This window comes from Barbus barbus, assembly GCF_936440315.1.
Source record: "Barbus barbus genome assembly, chromosome: 6".
NCBI classification, from domain to species: Eukaryota; Metazoa; Chordata; class Actinopteri; order Cypriniformes; family Cyprinidae; genus Barbus; species Barbus barbus.
The window spans coordinates 24,002,329-24,015,194 of record NC_136734.1 but is presented as its reverse complement, the minus strand read 5'-3'; the positions used below and the strand labels follow the sequence as shown (position 1 = coordinate 24,015,194).

At 39.4% G+C, this 12,866-nt stretch overlaps 1 protein-coding gene across 2 annotated transcripts in view; it reads right to left on the bottom strand.

Moving 5' to 3' along the window:
• The window catches only part of LOC306870688 (protein FAM222B-like), a 51,596-nt gene that overhangs the window by 36,389 nt on the left and 2,341 nt on the right, over positions 1 to 12,866 (bottom strand). Inside the window, exon 1 of one of the 2 annotated variants that reach the window (XM_079418108.1) lies at positions 2,733 to 2,939. The exons of the other annotated variant lie outside the window; for it this stretch is intronic. The gene's annotated coding sequence lies outside the window, so the exon portion shown is untranslated. Of the gene's footprint in view, positions 1 to 2,732; positions 2,940 to 12,866 lie in introns of those variants that run through there. 2 annotated transcript variants of the gene reach the window in all.

The window sequence follows — 12,866 nt, the reverse complement described above, 5'->3', positions numbered from 1 at the left end:
GGGGTGTCACATGACTGCAAATTGTGACATTCCTCATGTTTAAATCTTCACATCTTAGTGACTACATATACCACAAAGCTATTTAATAAAACATATGGTCAGTGATAAATCACATGGTCAAAAATGTTCATTATCTCTCTCCAGCTTACAAAAGCAGCAAGGCATGTCTCTTTCCGGAATGAGACAAATTTATGGTATTCATAAACAGGTTACCACGTTTGGCATTTCCTCTATAATATAATGACTGATTCTATCTTATTATTAATTGTAAACATTAAAGTCAAAACACCCTTTCTCTCTCTATTTACCTCTTGCTTAGCACAGGAAGGTCAATTAAACAAACCACTTAAAAGAAGAATGCAGCTATAAGCCCTCCATGCACACTCAGAGGAATGCGTTAATTATCAAATGCATTAGCAGGTTGCCATGCATTGCAAAACCAAGCACCTGGAGATAATTTTAACATCGTGACCACATGGTTATTTCATTAGCAGAGGTTACTGACTACACAATGGATAATGACATAACATTTAAGCAATAGCGCTTGAGCATAAATTCACTGTAAAAAAAAAAAAAAAAACTACATATTTTCAAGTTTGCGTGACTTGTGACTAGGGCTGTGCAATTAATCGAAATGCACTTTCGATTTCTGCATGCAACGATTATGAAAATACAATAATCGAGATAAAACGATTATAACGCCCCATTCTGCTCTCTTTCCAGTGGTGTGCTTTCGGCTTCTCCATAAAAGCCCATTTTCACATGCAAATCAGTAAAATCATGTAACGTGTATTCGTGGATGTCCATGTCTTTCCTTCTTCAGTCGAAAAGAAATTAAGGTTTTTGATGAAAACATCTCAATATAAATGGACTTCACTGGGACCCAAACGGTTCAAGGTCCAAATGACAGTTTCAGTGCAGCTTCAAAGGGCTTTAAACGATACCAGACGATGAATAAGGGTGTTATCTAGTTAAACGATCGGTCATTTAAAAAAAAAGAAAAAAAATTAAGCACAAAAGCTCGCCTTGCTCTGTGATGCGCGTTCATGACGTCACGTAATACGCAATTGCGTTGAAAAGGTCACGGTTGACTTAGGCGGAAGTACGGAGTCAGTGTTTACAAATGTGCAGGAGGAGGACCATATACACATTCAAATGTCTTTGTGTCAGTTTATCGTTTAAAATGCCCATTTCGTGTGCGTATCCTAGGTGTTTTAATATTAAAAAGCCTACTGACTCGGTACTTCCGCCTAACTCAACCGTGACCTTTTCCACGTAATTGCGTATTACGTGACGTCATGAACGCGTATCACAGAACAGAGCAAGGAGAGCATTTGTGCTTATAAAACTTAAACTTTTTATTTATATTTTTGAAATGACCGATCGTTCGTTTCGCTAGATAACACCCTTATTCATCGTCTGGTATCGTTTAAAGCTGCACTGAAACTGTCATTTGGACCTTGAACCGTTTGGGTCCCAATGAAGTCCATTTTATGGAGAAATGTTTATCAAAAACCTTAATTTCTTTTCGACTGAAGAAAGACAGACACGGACATCTTGGATGACATGGGGGTGAGTAAATTATCAGCAAAAGTTGTTTTAAAAGTGAACTAATCCTTTAAGGTGTTTGCACTTTCAAAATCAAAGAAATCAAAACTATCCCATCATATGAGCCCACAGATAAACATAGCAGTGCTGATATTCATTACTAAACCAAGATAGTGTTATTACTTTTATACAACAGCTCTATAAACAACTAATATGGAGTAATTTGTGTCAAACAAATGTTTGGTTGCCACATGTATTCTATACCAATGTAGAAGAGGTTTACAAAAACAAAAGAAAATTGATATGCATATTCTGCTTGATATTTTTTATTCTTGGTATTCTGTATATATGCATACAGTCTAATGAATGAAAAACGGATCAGCCAAATAAAGACTAGTTACTCTGACAGAGAGAGAGAAAAAAAAAAAAAGTTGTGGATTTTGTGACTGCAGAAAGGACAAATGCAGGAGTGAAAATTTTTATGTATGAATAGGCATGCATATTTGAAAACACTGCCCCCGTGATTATTCAAAAAGCCAAAATCACATAATGGCTCCTCATAGAAGAGAAACGTTACACCCAGATGTCAAAATGATCCTTCACCACGCTCGATAATTGTACTGAGAATAGGAGACCGTGTTTCTCTGGAAATAGGAGTCTGAAATTTAATTATCCAGCCTTTGGGAAATGTAGGGCAGACAGAAGACAGAGCAATGATATAAAACTGCACTCAGTGGGTAACTAATGTCAAGCTCCGGGTTTAACTGAGTGAGCACAAGATACCGGAGCCGTAAATCAAATAAACACCCTCTAGCCTTAGATAATTGCGCTTTTAAGACGGCTTAAAAAAAAAAAAAAAAAAAAGCACTTGAAACCAATGTCTCAGAACAGATGATGCTCTAGGTATTCTTCACATTCTGTGTTTATAAAAGGTCATCCTCAATATGTTAAAGCTAAACTTTTGCATTACAATAACAATCCACTGAGCATGCAATGCAGGAATGTTTATGCCAGCGATTCATGTTTGCCAGTTACACAGATGGGAAAAGCTCAGTGCTGCCAAGACTCTGCTGACTGCATGAAATCCTCTGATGAAAATACGCAACACGGTCGGAGATCACAACATATGGTCAAGAATAAAATACGGCAAGTCTAGTAATAAACACATTAAGCTTTAATCTTACCCCGGGATCCAGTTATTTACGGATGACATTCGACGCAATCATTTAGCTCCAATCCACAAGACCGAAATGCATGGTTAAAGATCCCCTGGACCGCGACAGAAAGCGGCCAATTCAACACGGGTAGCCGCGGAGACACCTAACGTTACACCAGATTGAGCAGTAGCGTCTATCGCTCACGTTTCTCCGCCAACTAGCCCCGCCCACTCTTATACATCAACACGGAAGCTTTCCTTCCATTGGCTCTCGGTTTGACTAGGACGCGTCCAGCAGCGCGTTCGACCAATCGCGTCGGCTTCTGAAATTAAACAGGGGCGGGGTTCAGAGTTGGAAGTCATGCATGACGTCAACCCTTTGTTACCTTGCCGACCCCTTTCATCTGAAACAGCGCTTATCTACGAGTCTAAAACATAGGTTAATTAGTTCATAAACATCTTGGTGCAGACGGTGCACTTGAGAAGATAGTTGCAGGGGTTTTAATTTACAGAAAGCACTGTTGAAGGCAAACACAGCGATTATTCTAATGAAGCAGGTGCAATCGGTAAAACACGTTGGACATACATTTTAATTTGAATGAAACAGACTACACTCGCTGCATGGGTGGCCAGTGTTGTTACATGCAGCCATGTGATTTTTCTGTGACTTCTTCGCACTCAAAGGATTTAAAACAACTCCATCTGGCTAGACTAAAGCTGAGATTTATGACGGAGCAACTGTACATTGGAATCCAAATGGCCAGGCGTCGTTCACAAAAGTCGTGCATGTATGTGGATCGCAGTCAATTCTCCGCAAACCATAATAAACCCTCTAATGATATGCGACTTTATAACTTTCCACCCACCAGCCAATCTGCTGTCGGCTGTCAAAACCCCCAGCTTCAAATACCGCACTGCTTCTCGGCGGAGAAAGCCCCGGTGACACTTCGAGACAACGCCTTTGATATTCAGCAAAGGTCACAGCCATACATTTATATATTGTTTTGTCGAGAGGATCAAATGCGAAGTCTGCCCTCCAAAAGGCCTTGTAACAACACCAAGTATCCCTAAAACGCAGCGTATGCTAAAGAAATCCTTAACATTTGCAAGAACATTGCAAGTAATATGTTGGAAAATTTAATCTAGTAATATAATACAATAAATCATAGTAAAAATTGCAGCTAAATGTCCATTCATTCATTGGAAGTCAGCATAGAGTAGCCAAAAAAAAACTAAAATGCATTGCTTGTGCTAGAACAACTCACATAAGCGGATTTTCGGAGTATTTAACAATTGTTTTATAAGCACTGATGTCGATCTTGTGTTTTGGCCTAAAGTAGAAGGCCAAGTGCATAAGTACCCATCTCTTCCACACTAAATGAAATAGAGAGCTGACTCCTTTGTTGCTTCCTAAAGCTTGATGGAATAGATGGATAGTAAACAATCCTGCACAAAATCAGTACGAGTCAAATTATATACTTACTCTCCGTGGATCATGGTATTATACATTGTTCAGAACATCGTACTGGATTAGTAGTATTTGGATACTGTGTTTTGATTTTTTTTCTAGTGTTGTTGCCGAATCAGTGCTTCTGTCTGCGGCAGCAACTTCCGGCGCATGCGCTCCAGCGCTCGCGTCACACACAATGGCTGCGGTCCAGATATTTTATTTATTTATTAAATTTTTTTTTTTTTTTTTTTAAATGTACAAAATTCAATATGGAAGAACAGAGGGAAAACCAAATACAATACATTCATACATTTACAAATCCTCCATTAGCATAAAGATAATGATTTCTGCAAAAGGCAGTTTTGAAGGCGTTTTTCTCCTTTAACCAATCACATACACATTTCTCTGAATCGGATTATGCCATATTTTAACTTCGGCTCTAGATGATCTTTTAGCAGCATCGTGTCTTGCAAAAACACTCGTAAATTTATCACGAGAGCCTTATCTAATAAACTTCCCATTTCATGTTGCGGTGACTGCAAATATAATCATGCTTCATAATCTAACCAGATCTGAGATAATTTTCCTCTGGTTTTCGTTTAACCTACTCTGTAGGAGACAGAGAAGTTATCTATCTTGATGGTTGTCAGGGTCTGTAAGGAAACTGTAGATGTGGACGATATTTCCTGGTAGAAATCAACCAAACAAGCAGTTTCTGATTTGCTAGAAGCATCAGGTTTAACACAAGAAAGATTTCCATAAGATTATTGCATATTCTCACTTTCTTAGGAAGTAGGTTTACCCTTTTGGTACAATGCCAGGGACTATACTAACATTACATCTGTCCAATGTCAAAAAAATTTCGACGTGGTATTGAAAAGGAGAAAATCATTACAAATATGGAGTATACAGTACAGTAAAACAATGCGGTTGAATAGAATAAATAATTTCACAGAATAAAATAAGTAACGCACGTAAAAAATATTCTTTGGAAGGCAGTCGGTTAGTGGAAAAACATTTTCCCCATTTTGAAAAACAAAACAAGAAATAACACAGTAGCTGCACCATAGAGCAAACACAGTGTGGTGCACCCATCAGATTTATTAGCGCCAATTCAGTTGTGTATTTGAGCATCGTAACTATAAAGCGGAGTCTCTTAAGCGAAATCAAATTAGTCTATAAATAGATTATCTGACCCCAAACACACAGGAATGTGAGCGCGCGGTCAATAAGTAAACATTGAGGTTATTTTATCTTGTTTGGTTTTGACAGACGCACTGAAGCCCGCGGTACATAATCTGACGCCGAGAAGCAAAAAGCCAAGGCTTCGAACGGAAAGGAAAATGGTGTATAAATATTCACACTTCCTATCGGCGAGAAAACAGCCGTGTGATTTAAATAAATCTTGACATTTACTAGTTCTTGACAAAACATTCGCCATTTTACCGGAAGCCTTCTTCTTTTGTTGATTTCTGGTAAAAACGCAAGCGGAGTGTGTATATCGTCACCTACCGGTCTAATGCACATCTGCATATAAACATATAGCCTCTAGTACAGGGGTGTCCAAACTCGGGCCGGTGTCCTGCAGAGTTGAGCTCTAACTTGCCTCAACACACCTGCATGGAAGCTTCTAGTATGCCTAGCAAGAGTTTGATTAGCTGCTTCAGGTGTGTCTAATTAGGGTTGGAGCTAAACTCTGCAGGACACCGGCCCGCCAGGACCGAGTTTGGACAGCCCTGCTCTAGTACATTGGTCTCTAACTCGATTCCTGGAGGGCCACAGCGCTGCACAGTTTAGTTCCAACCCTAATCAAACACACCTGATCCAGCTAATCAAGCTCTTCAGGATCACTAGAGACTTCGAAGCAGGTGTGATTTGGAGCTAATGCGGCCCTCCAGGAATTGAGCTTGAGACCGATGCTCTAGTAAGTGTAAAACATCGAATGTGTTACAGCAAATGCCCAAAGTTAGAGGACAAGGAAAACAATTAAAATCATATTTTGACAGACAAGCCTAAACTTGAAACTCTAGCAACCTGATACCCAATCTCTTAGTCTGTTCCCTACATCTGCCCTAAGCACATACATTCCTGACCCCCTTGAAAAATGCAGTAAATACCACTCTTTCTTCATGACCTTATGGCTTTCTTCATTTTCATGCACTCCAAGTTAAGAATGAACCCTCTATGTCCCAGCATTTTGCTGGATTCTTATTTTAAATATAATAAAGCTAAAAAAGTAACACACACACACACACACACACATATATATACATACACACACACACACACACCTTGCGTGCCTTGCGAAAGTATTCAAACCCCTTCATTTTTTCACATTTTGTTATGTTGCAGTCCTATGCTAAACTGCTTTAAATTACTTTTTTCCACATCAATACACCAAAACTGTCGCAACTTTGTAAATTTATTAAAAAAAAATGAAATAGGTACATTGCATAAGTATTCAAACCCTTAACTCAGTACTTAGCCGAAGCACCTTTACAACCTCAAGTATTTTTGGGTATGATGCGACAAGCTTTGCACATCAGCATTTGGCAATTATCTGCCATTTTTCTCCTCGCCTGTTCATGTCTCAAGCTCTGTCAGGTTGGATGGGGGCCGAAAGACATTTTCAGGTTTCTCCAGAAATGTTTGATTGTGTTCAAGCCCAGGCTGTGGCTGGACCACTCAAGGACATTCACAGAGCTGTCTACAAGCCACTCTTGCTGTGTGCTTAGGGTCATTGTCCTGTTGGAAGAAGAACCTTCTGCTCAGTCTGAGGTTCTGAATGCTCTGGAATGGGTTTTCATTAAAGCTATCTCTATATTTTAGTGCATTGAGCTTTTATTCTTCTCTGACGAGTCCCTCAGTCCCTGCTGCTGAACAACAGCCCACAGCATGAGGCTGCTACCAGCACACTTTACTTTTGGGATGGTACTCTGCAGGTGATGAACAGTGCTTGGTTTCCTTCAAACATGATACTTAGAATTGAGGTTCATCAGACCAGAGAATCTTATTACTCACAGTCTGCGGGTCCTTTAGGTGCTTTTTTGCAAATTCCAAGTGTGTTTTCATGTGTCTTCACCGAGGAGAGGATTGAGCTCCAGATTGGTGGAGTGTTGCAGCGATGTTTGTCCTTCTGTAGGTTTCTACTATCTCCACATATGATCATGGAGCTCAACTAGAGTGACCATCAGCTTCTTGATCACCACTATAAACAAAGCCGTTCTCCATGAATTTGGAGACCAACTCTAGGAAGAGTCCTGGTTGTTCCAAACATCTTCTATTATGGAAAATGGTGGCTACATGCTTCTGTGAACCTTCAATGCAGCAGAATTTCCTATTTCTGAGCACTACTGGCAGCTTTTTTTTTTTTTTACCTGAGGACTTGTCTTTGCTCTAATATGCATTTTCAGCTGTTGTCAGTCTATTCAAACATTGACTTTGAATTGGCAATCAATTGTTGAAGCTACAGTATTAAGGTGTGCTGACCCAAAAATCTTTTAAAAACCTGGGCCAAGTTTAAACCAGTAACCAGGCATCACAGCTGGCAAAGGGGCATATCTGACTTTGACATGTATATATTGCCATTATTAAAAGCAGGGAATGTGTCGTATCAGTTATATCCATTACTTCTGCATTCTGAATCTTGCATTCGATGATGACACACACAAACCAGGATGAAGATGAGGGAGCTGACTTTGAGAGAAAAGCAAGCAATTTGGATGCTAAAAGAAAAGAGGAAGTCAATTAGAGCTATAGCAAAAATAAAGGGCATGTAGAAATCAAGAGTTTGGAAACCACTAGCGACACCAGCAACCAACAACGACCTGATCGGCTGAGAAAACAACAGTAGTTGATGACAGACAAATCATAAAAGCTGTGAAAATGAACCCTAAAAGACGTGTCTGTAAAATAAGCAACAACTTCCAGAAAGCTGGGGTGATGCTCTGACAATCTACTGTCCTCAGGAGACTTTGACACAGAATTACAGATGCTACACAGCAAGATGCAAACCTCTGACCAGCAGCAAAAATAGAAAGGCAAGATTAGAGTTTGCAAAAAAGCAGCTGAAGAGGAGAGTAAGGGCAGAAACTCCCCAAACATTTATAAACATTTATTTCATAATGATATTTCCCCCTATTTTAAATTCTTATTATCCAATGAAAGGTTAGATTTTTGTGTTTTTTAAAAAATAAAAGATAAAAAGGATTAACAATGCAGATTCATTTTCACAGCCTTCTTTGATCATATTTACCAAGGGTGCCAATATTTTTGGCCATGACTGTATATAAACAGCCAGTGCTCCACACAGAGATCTGATCTCATCATCATCCAGTCTGTCTGGAATGACATGAAGAAACAGAACAAACTGAGACAGACTAAATCCAGAAGAACTGTGGCAACGTCTCCAAGATGCTTCAAGAAACCTACCTGGAAAGCTACAATACTGTTAAAAGTTTTAGGCACTTGTGTAAAAATGCTATAAATATGGATGCTGTCACAAATAATGTCATAAATAGATTTTATTTATCAATTAACTTCCATTAACTATATTAAATAAACATTTGGTGTGACCATTCTTTGCATTTAAAGCAGCTTTTGCCCTAAGTGCATTTGCACATAGTTTTTCAGGTAGCTTTGCAGGTAGGTTTCTTGAAGCATCTTGGAGATGTTGCCACAGTTCTTCAGGGTTTTAGTCTGTCTCAGTTGGTTCTGTTTCTTCATGTCATTCCAGTCAGACTGGATGATGATGAAATCAGATCTCTTATGTGGAGCACTGGTTGTTGTCAGACTCCTTATGCAAACAAAAATCTCACTGGATTATTACAATTAATGGCAAAAAGATTGTTTGGTAATGCAAACTGATATTTACTACTGACACACTACAGCAAAAGATAGAAATTTGTTGGTGAAAATACTAGTGGCCTATAAGATTTTGCATAGTAACACAGACATACACTTTAAATCAGAGGTCTTCAACCCTGTTCCTGGGGACCCACTATCCTGAAGAGTTTAGCTACAACCCTAATCAAACACACCTGAAGCAGCCAATCAGGCTCCTCAAGACAGCTTGAAAATTGCAGGCAGGTGTGCTGAAGCCAGTTGGAAATAAACTAATAAAATAAATAAATAAAATTAAATATATTTAATCCTTTGTGCATAAACCTTCAATTCTCAAAAGCAAACAAGACAGAGATGGTGATTTTCTTTGAATATTTAAGCTCCCTAAATACCCATTTCCTTTCTATAGAGCACTCTGCAGTTCACTAAGCCATGTTATATGCCAGTGAAGGATCTGAAGGATCTGTATCTCCATACAGTAATTTCCTTTATGCTAATATAATGTTAGAAATTACTGCAAAACTTTGTGAGATTTAGAGTGTGCATATCATGAATAATTGGAATAGCTGCTTCTAAAATAGTTTTGATCTCAGTGGATCTACTCAGAAGCATTGCAGCTATATTTATCATATTGATAATAGAAGGCCAAGAAATGTTCTGTATTCAACACTAACAATTTCCCTGTTACAGAAGATGGATGGTGTTAGAGCCTCTGACTCCATCCCACACAAGCCCTGTCAAAATATTTCTCCTGTCATTTCTGTTCCCACATGCCCGTATTGCCTCCACACAACAAACTTTCTGCTCGCTGTATATTTTTGTACATCCTATGCTTTCAATTGTTCTTGACATCCTCCATACACGCTGCACTATGGAAAGCTGCTCAATTACAACAGTGGAGCCCATCAGTCACTTGACATTTATAATGCTCCAACCATCATATTTTTCACATCTCATTTTCCGTATGCACATTCCTGCTACATGTCCTGTACACTGACACCTAAAACAGCTTAGCATTGGAGGAATAATATACCTTGTCAGGAAGTCATCCCTCAGACTGAATTAAAACACTCAGACTATCTTGTAATTCTTTTTGAAGCTGAACAGACTCATTGCTTTCCACTTTACTTCCTTTAAGGTTTACACCAGTGTCCTCAACTGTAATATATTACTTGTTTTTCCAGCCAATATTAAGTTAGCAGCCAATATTATTAGACTTTTTTTGTTGTTGCTATTAACAGTGTATACCAGCCAATATACTGTTGCATTTACCTTTGCCATTATTTAACACTTACTTAAATATTTTTTTTAAATCAGCAAAGCTCAAATTAATATAATTTGTTTTATTACACATTATAATTTTAGGATGTCTAAATTCACATACAGCATTTAAAACTATTGATTTTAGTTTTAGTTCTTTGTTTTTTACTTATTTATTTAGGTAAAATAGTGCAAAATGGTTAGAGAGTCTAATGGTTAGAGAGTGGCCTAATGGTTAGAGAGTCGGACTTGTAATCCGAAGGTTGCGGGTTCGAGTCTCCGGCCGGCAGGAATTGTAGGTGGGGGGAGTGAATGTCCAGCGCTCTCTCCCCCCTCAATACCACGACTGAGGTGCCCTTGAGCAAGCCACCGAACCCCCAACTGCTCCCCGGGCGCTGCAGCATAAATGGCTGCCCACTGCTCCGGGTGTGTGTTCACGGTGTGTGTGTGTTCACTGCTGTGTGTGTGTGTTCACTGCTGTGTGTGTGCACGTTGGATGGGTTAAATGCAGAGCACGAATTCCGAGTATGGGTCACCAAACTTGGCTGAATGTCACTTCACTCACTCAAAATGTTTATATTGGACATAAAAAAAATGATCGGCTTATCTATAATATATCTTTTAAATGTTCTTTTATATTTTTCATAGACCAATAGCTCTGAAAAGTTACAATTCTCATTTGTTGATTTTTCTAAGAATGATTTAGGAAAACATATTTGATTTGTTCATAGCTATTAGTAACCTCTCTACACACCCACTTGTCCAAATAATATTTTAATATTGATGCTTCCATAATTTTTCTTGAATACTTCTGCAATCTGCTCATACTACTATAAATTGTATTACCAGTTTACTTTAAAAAACAGCTAACTTTTGTAAAGTTGTTCATACATAGCCTAAATAAAAAATAAAAGCAGCCAAGCCAATCAAACACATAACTTAAATATACATAACACATTCTAAATAAAAATATAAACAGAGCATCTAATATCACAGATATTAGTACTTAGTGTGGTTTTTAGCACTTCTGAATTTCCAACTGAATTTCCCTCCTTCCATACTTCTCTGGTCTACATTTTTGAACACTCTATTGTGTGCTCCTTCAAGCAGTGACACTATCACATTATAGGGCTGCTACAGTTATGAAATAGAATTTTATATAATGAATAACGACATGTATGTATTTAAACTGCTGGTGTGCCACCCGTCTCTACCTGACGCACATCCTCTCAGAAACCGGCGCCATCATGATTATCATTACCCAGGCATTGTGTGATTCATAGCAGGCAGAACTATGTGGTGATCAAGACTAATTATTCTCATTTTTGCCTTTGAGAAATAAGAAAACGCTGGTTCAGGCCATTCAACATGCTCGGAAATCATATCAGGGTCACAAGGCTTTCTCAAAAGAAAAAGCCATTACATGCATGAGAATAATGAAGTAGAAGTCTTGAGCTTGAAGCTTTTCATGTGCGGTTTCAGATTTTTCTTACTGGAATTGTTAAGGTTATGATGGCTGATCCTGGACCAGTACAAAACATCATTTTGCACCCACAGAGCCTCGGGCAGCTGAGGGGAAGTGCTCAGCAGTGTGCTTCATCACACAATAATACAACGTTAATGGCGCAGAATGGTGTCTTTCTTTTGGCCCTGAAAGACGTCAAGGCAGGATGTTTAAGGAACGGTGGTCCTAATTGTGCTTTTTATTCCCAACTCTGACGTGATTGATGGTTTCAAAGGAGATGCATTATTGATCCACTTCACAGACAAGTTGTATTGATTGCGAAATCCTGATAGAGTATGACTTTTCCTCCTTCTCTTACTTTCTCTCTCCCACTACAGTCAGGGCTGGAAAGTATGACCTCTGGGTGCTTTTTAAATTGTCATAAAAGCATTTTGATGAGGATGTGACAGAGGATGCCTCAGCTGTGTGGCTTTGTGTGTTGTGCTGCAATCATGTGTCATGGCTGAGCAAGCCGAAGCTGCATATCATCCCGAGTAGCAACTAACCAGCATGGCTCAGCTAGCTCCCTGTCACAACCCTGTCGTATACTCAACATCTCCGCAGCTTTGTTATTCCTCCTTGCCTGCTGAAAGGTCGCAGTGCTGTGCTGTAACTGCGGGACATTTCTATCTGTGTGTGTGTATCTGTCTTCACTGCAAAAGACGAGGAGAGACCTATTGAAATATTTGACATGACAGCAGTTATTCAGCATCCACAGCTCCTAAACAATAATGGCATATGCAGCACAAACAACCCTGGGACGAGGCTGTCATTTTATGTTGATATTGTCAGGGTTCTGTCACTTCGGTCTAGTTTATTCATGGTTTTGTGACGGAGCCCTGACACTCCCTTCTTGTCTTGTTTTCTGGTGAGCGCGAGGCTTCAAGTGTGCTTGAGCTGCGCGCTCTCTTGTCTGCGTGCTCTGGTTCATGTTGGGGAGTGGTGTTCGGATCCTGGCACTCCTGACTTGTTCAGGCTCGGTTCTGGTTTCGTGTCGGGGTTCGGACACTCACGCTCCAGGTTTGTTCTCGCTGTGAGAGCGTGCGGTTTCGAGTTCGCTCGGGCTGTGCGCTCCTCTGTGTGTGTTTTGTTTGGCACGCGGTTCG